The sequence below is a fragment of the Bos javanicus genome, chromosome 10, assembly GCF_032452875.1.
Source record: "Bos javanicus breed banteng chromosome 10, ARS-OSU_banteng_1.0, whole genome shotgun sequence".
In the NCBI taxonomy this organism is placed as follows: domain Eukaryota; kingdom Metazoa; phylum Chordata; class Mammalia; order Artiodactyla; family Bovidae; genus Bos; species Bos javanicus.
The window spans coordinates 23,413,252-23,423,079 of NC_083877.1; positions in this window are offsets into that span (position 1 = coordinate 23,413,252).

Below are 9,828 nucleotides of genomic sequence, written 5' to 3' on the forward strand. Positions count from 1 at the left end.
AATGGGGAAACAGTGGAAACAGTGTCAGACTTTATTTTTCTGGGTTCCAAAATCACTGCAGATGGTGATTGCAGCCATGAAATTAAAAGACGCTTACTACTTGGAAGAAAAGTTATGACCAGTCTAGACAGCATATTAAAAAGCAGAAATATTACTTTGCCAACAAAGTTCCATCTAGTCAAGGCTATGGTTTTTCCAGTGGTCATGTATGGATGTGAGAGTTGGACTATAAAGACGGCTGAGTGCCGAAGAATTGATGCTTTTGAACTGTGGTGTTGGAGAAGACTCTTGAGAGTCCCTTGGACTGCAAGGAGATCCAACCAGTCCATTCTAAAGGAGATCAGTCCTGGGTGTTCATTGGAAGAACTGATGTTGAAGCTGAAACTCCACTACTTTGGCCACCTGATGCGAAGAGCTTACTCATTTGAAATGCCCCTGATGCTGGGAAAGATTGAGGGCAGGAGGAGAAGGGGACAACTGAGGATGAGATGGCTGGATGGCATCACTGACTCGATGGATGTGAGTTTGAGTGAACTCCAGGAGCTGGTGGTGGACAGGGAGGCCTGGTGTGCTGCAGTTTATGGGGTCGCAAAGAGTAGGACAGGACTGAGTGACTGAACTGAACTGAACTGAACTGGTAAGATCTTTCTATTGTTAATTCTAATCCCATTTTCTTAAAATGTAAATTCTGGGAGTGGGTCTGGTAAAACCTTTACAGTCTTTTGATTTACTGTAATAACCAACTGAAAAGTATATAGATCCCTTGCTAAAACTAGTGAGGGGAGCACTGTCTGCCCCCTTCTGATGTCTATATCAGAAGTTTTTTCTGTCCTTTTTCACTGTAATAAAACCTGCCACACAAGAGCCCTGAGTGGTTCAGCCTGGTCCCTGATCCTGAAGCTAAATTTTCTTCTTTGGAGATCATGAATCCCATACTTTTCACCATAAGCTATCAGTATCAGATTCTTTATAACTCCATGGACCGTAGCCTGCCAGGCTGCTCTGTCTGTGGGATTTTTCTGACAAGAATATTGGAGTGGGCTGCCATTTCCTCCTCCAGGGGATCTTCCTGACCCAAGTATCAAATCCCCTGTGTCTTCTGCATTGGCAGGCAGATTCTTTACCACTGAACCACTTGGGAAGCCCATGTGCTGCTTGCTTGCTTGGTAAGTCACTTCAGACATGTCCTACTCTTTGTGATGCTATAGACTGTAGCCCAACACACTCTTCCACCCATGGGATTCTGGATTGGGTTGCCATTCCCTCCTCCAAGGGATCTTTCTGACCCAAGATAGAATCCATGTCTCTTGTGGCTTCTGCATTGCAGGTGGATTCTTAACTGCTGAGCCCACCTGCGAAGCCCCATGTGTTACTCAAGGAATATCAAAAACAGATAAAAGGTCTTTTATAGGACAGGGGTTTCTAGATAAATAAAAATAAATTAATATTCACCTGATTTTTTTTTCTTTCCAAAAAATAGTTCATCACATATATACATGTTATAGACTAACAACAAAAAATTTGCAATATTTCTCAGGACAAGAATTTGTTTCTATTAAGTGGAACAATGATAATAATGTGATTTTCAGAGTCTGGACTTGCCTTGGGTTCGAAGGAAAGAAGTCTATGGGGCAATTTGTATTTTCCTCACCTTTTATGTGGAGGCTAATATACTGAAACCAACATTATTGACATGAAGAGGAGCCATGATAAATGATTAATACCTCTTCACTTCATTTCTATGTTAAAATTAAGATTCTTCTCATAATTCATCTCAGCCACGTGAACCAATGAAGCACTTCTTCCTTGTCCTCTTTTTCTTCTGTTTTTATCCATCTTCTTCCATTTCTCTTCCCTTCATTTTCCTCATCTCTTACTGCTCTTCTGACTCTCCCTCCAGATGACTCTAGATTTGCTCTCGTGACTGCTCCCGCACAGTGTCCTCCTTTCTTACCCCCAGAGAGATTCTGCACAGGTGCAGCCCGGTCTATCCCAGTGTGCCTCTTTCAGAATGCAGTAGTACACAGCAGTGTCTCTCAGAGTGACCTGGGGCAGGACCAAGGTACTGGACTTTCTGTCTGAAGCTATGTTTAGAGAGGCCATGCTGCTGTTCACTGTGTCTCGTAAGCCATGAATGATATACTGTGGACTCTGATTGGGATTTTGCCAATACCAAAGTATATAGTCCAATGGATCGATGGTAGAGTGGTTACAAGGCAGGTTTACATCTTCTCCTTCAGCACAATCCATGGAACTGAGCTGGGTGATCTCAGCATCAACCATAATCCCTAAAGAGTCAAGAAAATAAAATTATCCCCTGACCACAAATCAGTGTAATTCTGTGCATCAAGCGTACAGTATTCCCATAACTGTCTGGACCTACCCCCTACTCCAGTGTTTTCATTTGTGTCCTGCAAACATATCACTGATGCTTATTATATAGAGTCCAAAGACACATGGCAAGAAGCAGAGACTCCATAGCCTTTATTCCATGGGTCCTTGGCTCAATAACTCCAGAGATTTCTTATAAGCTAGTTATTGCTAAGTGCTCTTCTGGGATCATAGATAATTTGACCTGTCGTGTAGAAATTTGTGTGTGCAAGTGTATTAGTCATTCAATTGTGTTTGACTCTGCAACCCCACGGACTATAGCCCGCCAGGCTCCTCTGTCCATGGAATTCTCTGGGCAAGAATACTCGAGTGGGTTGCCATTTCCTACTCCAGTAGAAGCTTGTGCTCCTTAACAAACCCACAGATCATTTCTCAATTCCATCACTATAACGCTGGATAAAGCACAGGGAGAGGAGTAGACAGCAAATGACCATTCACAGTCCTTTAGTTTCAAATCATCCCTTGCAGACACAGAACACTTACCCAATGTCAGAAACACAGTTACCTCAGTCACCAGCCTCATACTTCAAGGATAAACCAGGGTCATGGGCTCAGAGCTCAGACTTGTGTCTAATCCTGGATAAAGAGGTTCCAGAGAACAGAAGCAACTGCTGCTAGTAGAGACTTACAACCAGTGCAGGTACCACTGTCTTGTTGCCAGGACCTTCTCAGCCAATCATTGTGCAGTCCCTTGTCTGGGTTTTCCTCCTCTGTTTTAGTCATGCCCCCCAAAGAAGGAGAGTCATCCCCAGCTCACAGGGTGCCCACTGTCATCCCTGTGAAGTTTAAAGTTTGGCTCTGGATGAGGAACACCAAACACAATATTGTGTCTATCCACAACCATTGTTCCATCATTTGTGTTTTTAAAGAAATTTTCTGATGCCCCATGAAGCCTGTGGAAAGCACTGATTAATCCTAGAAAACTGAACTGAGCACTGTATTGTAAGGAGATGAAAATTCCTATCCATATTCCAGAAAATGTATGTGAGTTTCCAAAGTGGGCAATGATGTGCTCAGGGAGGGCAGGAAAAATTAATAATGTTGAGACAGAAAGTTAAATGTTCTAGAGCTCAGGCTCAGAGTTCCTATAAAGGTCCCTGTTTTCAAGCATCTACTGCCCTCTAGGTAGAAATTTCTCAATGCATCCATTCTTGACATAGTAACGATGACTCTGATGGTGTTCACCTCATTTTCTTTGAACGGTGGTCCTTAATCCTTATGTTCTCTATGCCTATGCTTGTAGGTACACTAAGGATGCTGAGGCAGGGAGAAAAGACAGAAGGGAAAGCAGACAAGGTGGGACGGGGTGGAGGTGGGTGAGGCTGGTGGAAAAAGTTGAAGGAGGGAAGAAAAAAGAGCATAAGGAATAGGGAAGGGAAGGGATAACAGAAAAGAGAAACAGAGAAAGCAGTGTTTAGGGAAATTCATGGAAAGGATTTAGGCTAGTGTTGCTGTTGCTCAGTGGGTTGTCATTTCCTTCTCCAATGCATGAAAGCGAAAAGTGAAAGTGAAGTCGCTCATTGTGTCGGGCTCTTCGCGACCCCATGGACTGCAGCCTACCAGGCTCCTCCATCTATGGGATTTTCCAGGCCAAGAGTGCTGGAGTGGGGTGCCATTGCCTTTTCCGTGGTTAGTTTCAACATACCCTAATCCTTGACCACACACACTCAACAAGGGATTACAAACTACAAGCTGTCTAAAAAGGAAGAAAGTATGTTGTTTTTCCTTTTTCTGTGGAATACCAACTGAAAACAAGCTTCCCTTCACTTTTCCCAGAAAAGACCACTATTTCCAGATGAAGCAGCCCCATCTTGTGACTGAATAAATAATCTGCAGAGCTAAACCCAGACCAAAAGTCAGCCAGCAATCTTTTGAAAGTCTCCTCAGATTTGAAGGTATGGACACGACTGAGCGACTTCACTTTCACTTTTCACTTTCATGCATTGGAGAAGGAAATGGCAACCCACTCCAGTGTTCTTCCCTGGAGAAAACAGGGATAGGGGAGCCTGGTGGGCTGTCATCTCTGGGGTCGCACAGAGTCGGACATGACTGAAGCGACTTAGCAGCAGCAGCATCTTAGTTGTAGGGCTTCCCTGATAGCTCAGTTGGTAAAGAATCCACCTGCAATGCAGGAGACCCCGGTTTGATTCCTGGATTGGGAAGATCCACTGGAGAAGGGATAGGCTACCCACTCCAGGATTCTTGGTCTTCCCTTGTGGCTCAGCTGGTAAAGAATCTGCCTGTAATGTGGGAGACCTGGGTTCAATCCCTGAACTGGGAAGATCCCCTGGAGAAGGGAAAGGCTACCCACTCCAGTATTCTTGGGCTTTCCTTGTGGCTCAGCTGGTAAAGAATCCGCCTGTAGTGTGGGATACCTGGGCTCAGTCCCTAGGTTGGGAAGATCCCCTGTAGAAGGTAAAGGCTACCTACTCCAGTATTCTAACCTAGACAATTCCATGGATGAACTGTATAGTCTATGGTGTCACAAAGAGTCAGTCATGACTGAGTGACTTTAACTTTCACTTTACATCTTAGTTGTAATACTTCTGTACTTATTTTTGTTTCCATAGCTCTGTGAAGGTTTAATTATTTTTCATTGCTTTATTTCAGCATATCATTCTCAGTTGTTGGTTTCTATTTAATTTTCCTTCTATCCCTAAGCGTCTCATTTGTGATGGTAGTTCAAAAGTCCATACTATTCAATGTTTAAAAGAGAAGTTGGTCCAGACTAGGCACTCAAATTGCCTGTATCTTGAATTAGTGGATGATTTATCATTCATGAATTTAGTGGTAGAAGTTATGTTGAGGAACTCTTTAAATTTTTCTAAATGCAATTGTTCAATTATATGGAAAACATGTTAAACAAAAGACTCCAACAAAATAAATTCACAGTTATGTTTGTGGACAAAATTCAGCAATAGGCAACAAATATCCCAGGCTTAGGATGGGAGAAATCAGACTCTGAAGATATGGGAGTGAATGTGACAGTAATCATGCTCATTGAATATTCATTGAGAGCCTGCTTGTTCTGTGGCAACTCTCTCTCTCTCTCACACACACACAGATAAGCCACGAGCACTACTACTGAAAATATAAGAACAAATAATAACTGAAAGTAGGTTGTTTTATTATATTAGCAAAGGCAGAAGAAAAGCAATAACAACTTTTTTGTTTGCTGGTTTGTCTTTATTTTTTAGAAGACAGTAGGGACCATTACAAAGTAGCATTTTAAATCTTATTGAAAACCAACTCTATTTGGCGCTGGAAAATCTTAAATTATGTATTGGCTCTTTTCAGAGTCTTGAATTTAAAAGATCCTATTATCTCTGGCCCATATGGAGTAAGGTTATCTTTCTCTGCTTAATGAAAATGAAAATAATGTACTTACTTCCATAAAAACTAGAGGACTTGATAAAAGGACAATTCTTGCATGATGAATACTCTCAACAACCCAGAAATAGAAGAGAAATCCTGGGTCTGATTAAGGGTACCAATGAAAATATCCGAATTCAATATTGTTCTGTCTAAGGTAATAAATAAGATAGATTCACTATCATTACTTCTGTTTACTATCATACTGGAGGTTCTGGTATCAAGTTATGAAAAGGAAATAAGATGTATTAAATTTGAAAAGGGAGAAGGGGGCCATTTTTATTCATAGGTTTTTATTTTTACTTTTATTCTACCTACATCTGTGTAGGTAGAATATACAAAGGAATCTATAAACAAACTACAAAGTCACTAAACACAAAAATCAATTTTATTTCTAGATTTCAGTCAAAGTGTGTGTGCTCAGTTGTGTCTACCTCTTTGCAACCCCATGGACTCTAGCCCATCAGTCTCCCCTGTCTGTGGAATTTTACAGGCAAGAATGCTGGAGTGGGTTGCCATTTCCTACTCTAGGGATCTTCCTGACCCAGGGATTGAACTGACGTCTCTTGTGCCTCCTGCATTAGCAGGCAGATTCTTTACAACTAGCACCAACTGGGAAGCCCTTTCAGTCAAAAATCTCTGGAAAATTAAATTAAAATGCCACTTATCAATTTTAAATAATTTAATACAAAATATGCAAGTCCTCTAAAATAAAAATTATAAAATTAATAAAAGAAATTAAAGGGGACCTGCATAAATGAACAGGACATCATATGAATTAGAAGACTCCATTTGTTAAGATTATCAGTTTTACCTAATGAATCTATAAATTCAACAGAATCCCAATCAAATTATGTGCAATCTTGATTACTGCAGCTATAGCTTGAAATCAGGTAGACTGATGGCTTCTATTTCTTTCTTTTTTAAAGGCTTACTTTAGCTTTTCCAGTATTGCTGTCTTTTCATACAAATTTTAAAATAACCTTGCCTGTATTTATAAAAAATCCTGCATGGATTTTTTAAACATTTATTTATTTTTTAATTGAATGATAATTGCTTTACAGAATTTTGTTTTCTGTCAAATCTCAGTATGAATCAGCCATAGATGTATATATATATCCCCCTCCCTTTTGAACCTCCCTCCCATCTTCCTCCTCATCTCACCCCTCTAGGTTGACACAGAGCCCCTGTTTGAGTTTCCTGAGCCATATGGCAAATTCCCATTGGTTATCTATTTTACATATGGTAATGTAAGTTTCCATGTTACTCTTTCCATACATCTCACCCTCTCCTCCCCGCTCCCCACATCCATGAGTCTATTCTCTGTCTGTTTCTCCATTGCTACCCTGTAAATAAATTCTTCATTATGATTTTTCTAGATTCTGTATACATGTGTTAGAATATGATATTTATCTTTCTCTTTCTGAATTACTTCACTCTGTATCGTAGGTTCTAGGTTCATCCACCTCATTAGAATGCATTCCTTTTTATGGCTGAGTAATATTCCATTGTGAATATGTACCAAAACTTCTTTATCCATTCATCTGTTGATGGACATGTAGGTTGCTTCCATGTTCTAGCTATTGTAAATAGTCCTGCAATGAACAATGGGATACACGTGTGTTTTTCAATTTTGGTTTCCTCAGGATATATGCCTAGGAGTGGGATTTCTGTGTCATATGGTGGTTTTATTCCTAGTTTTTTAAGGAACCCTCGTGCTGTCTTCCATAGTGGCTGTATCAATTTATATTCCCACCGACAATGCAAGAGCATTCCCTTTTTTCCACATACTCTCCAGCATTTATTTTTTGTAGACTTTCTGTTGATGGCCATTCTGACTGGTGTGAGGTGATATCTCATTGTAGTTTTGATTTACATTTCTCTAATAATGAGCAACGTTGACCACCTTTTCATGTGCTTGTTAGCCATTTGTATGTCTTCTTTGGAGAAATGTCTGTTTAGGTCTTTCTCCCACTTTTTGATTGGGTTGTTTGTTTTTTAACAGGCACTATGTAAAATGTGTATATCAATTTGAGAGAAATGACACGGGTACTTTTTGGAGCCTTCTAATTTGCAAACAGAGGATATCTCTTCATTTGTCTTCTTTGAATTCTTTTATCAGTGCTTTATAGTTTTCAGCACAAAAGTTCTGTATATGTTTTGTTATATTTACTTCCAAGGATTTGGGTTTTTTGAGTTTTTTTTTTTTTTTTTTTGAGTCATTATAAATGGTATTATATTTTTAATTTATGTGTCCACATATTCACTGCTAGAAGACAGAAATACATTTTATTTTTGTATTTTGATCTTACATTCAGTGATCTTGCTGAATCCATTTAATAGTTCTAGAAGGGCTTTTTTGGGGTATATTTTCTGAGATTTTCTGAATAGAAAATCATATTGTCTGCAAATTGGGGCAGTTTTACATCTTCTTGATGATCTATATGACTGTCTTTACATTTACTGCTTTGTTGCACTGAACAGAATTTCTGGCACATGTTGAGGGAAAAAGATGAATGGCTATTCTTGCCTTGTTCCCAGTGATAGGAAATGAACATAGTCTTATATTAGTAAGCATACAATTAGAAGTTGAGGAGATTCCCCTCTATTCCTGGGTTTCTCAGAGTTTTCACCACAGTTGACTGTTGAATTTCGGCAAATGCTTTTTCTGCATAGATTGAGATCAGATCAGATCAGATCAGTCGCTCAGTCGTGTCCGACTCTTTGCGACCCCATGAATCGCAGCACGCCAGGCCTCCTTGTCCATCACCAACTCCCGGAGTTCACTGAGACTCACGTCCATCGAGTCAGTGATGCCATCCAGCCATCTCATCCTCTGTCATCCCCTTCTCCTCCTGCCCCCAATCCCTCCCAGCATCAGAGTTTTTTCCAATGAATCAACTCTTTGCATGAGGTGGCCATATAATCATATGATTTCTTTTCACCATGTAATATAGTGGATTCCATCAACTGATTTTCAAATATTAAATTAAAAAAATCCACTTGTGCTTGGTATATCACTATTTTTATATAGTGATGAATTCTACTTGCTAATATTTTGTTAATAAATTTTTTTGCCTTTAAAAATTTTATTGGCATATAATTTATTTGTGGCTGACTTTATTTTTCTGGGCTCCAAAATCACTGCAAATGGTGATTACAGCCATGAAATTAAAATAAGCTTACTCCTTGGAAAGAAAGTTATGACCAACCTAGATAGCATATTAAAAATCAGAGACATTACTTTGTCAACAAAGGTCCATCTAGTCAAGGCTATGGTTTTTCCAGTGGTCATGCATGGATGTGAGAGTTGGAGTATAAAGAAAGCTGCGAGCCAAAGAATTGATGCTTTTGAAGTGTGGTGTTGGAGAAGACTCTTAAGAGTACCTTGGACTGCAAGGAGATCCAACCAGTCCATCCTAAAGGAGATCAGTCTTGGGTGTTCATCGGAAGGACTGATGTTAAAGCTGAAATGCCAATACTTTGGCCACCTGATGCAAAGATCTGACTCATTTGAAAAGACCCTGATGCTGGGAAAGATTGAGGGAAGGAGGAGAAAGGGATGACAGAGCATGAGATTGTTGGATGGCATCACTGACTCAATGGACATGAGTTTGAGTGAACTCCGGGAGTTGGTGATGGACAGGGAGGCCTGGTGTGCTGAGGTTCATGGGGTCGCAAAGAGTCAGACACGACTGAGCGACTGAACTGAACTGAATGGAATTGATTTACAATATTGTGTTAGTTTCATGTGTACAGCATAGTGATACAGTTACAAATATACATATATTCATTTTTTTCAGATTCTTTACCCAAACAGGTATCTATATTCATTAGGGATAGTTCTCTGTAGTTTTCCTTTTGTGACTCTTTAAAAATGTTGGTACTAAAATAATACTGGTTTCAAAAAATGAGTGAGAAGTTATTGTCTTCTATTTTCTGGAAGAAATTGTGTATAATTCATGCTCATTCCTCTTCAATGTTTGACAGAATTCTTCAGTAACACTATCTGAGTCCACGGACTTTTGTAATTAAAAATTCAGTTTCTTCATAGCCATCATGACT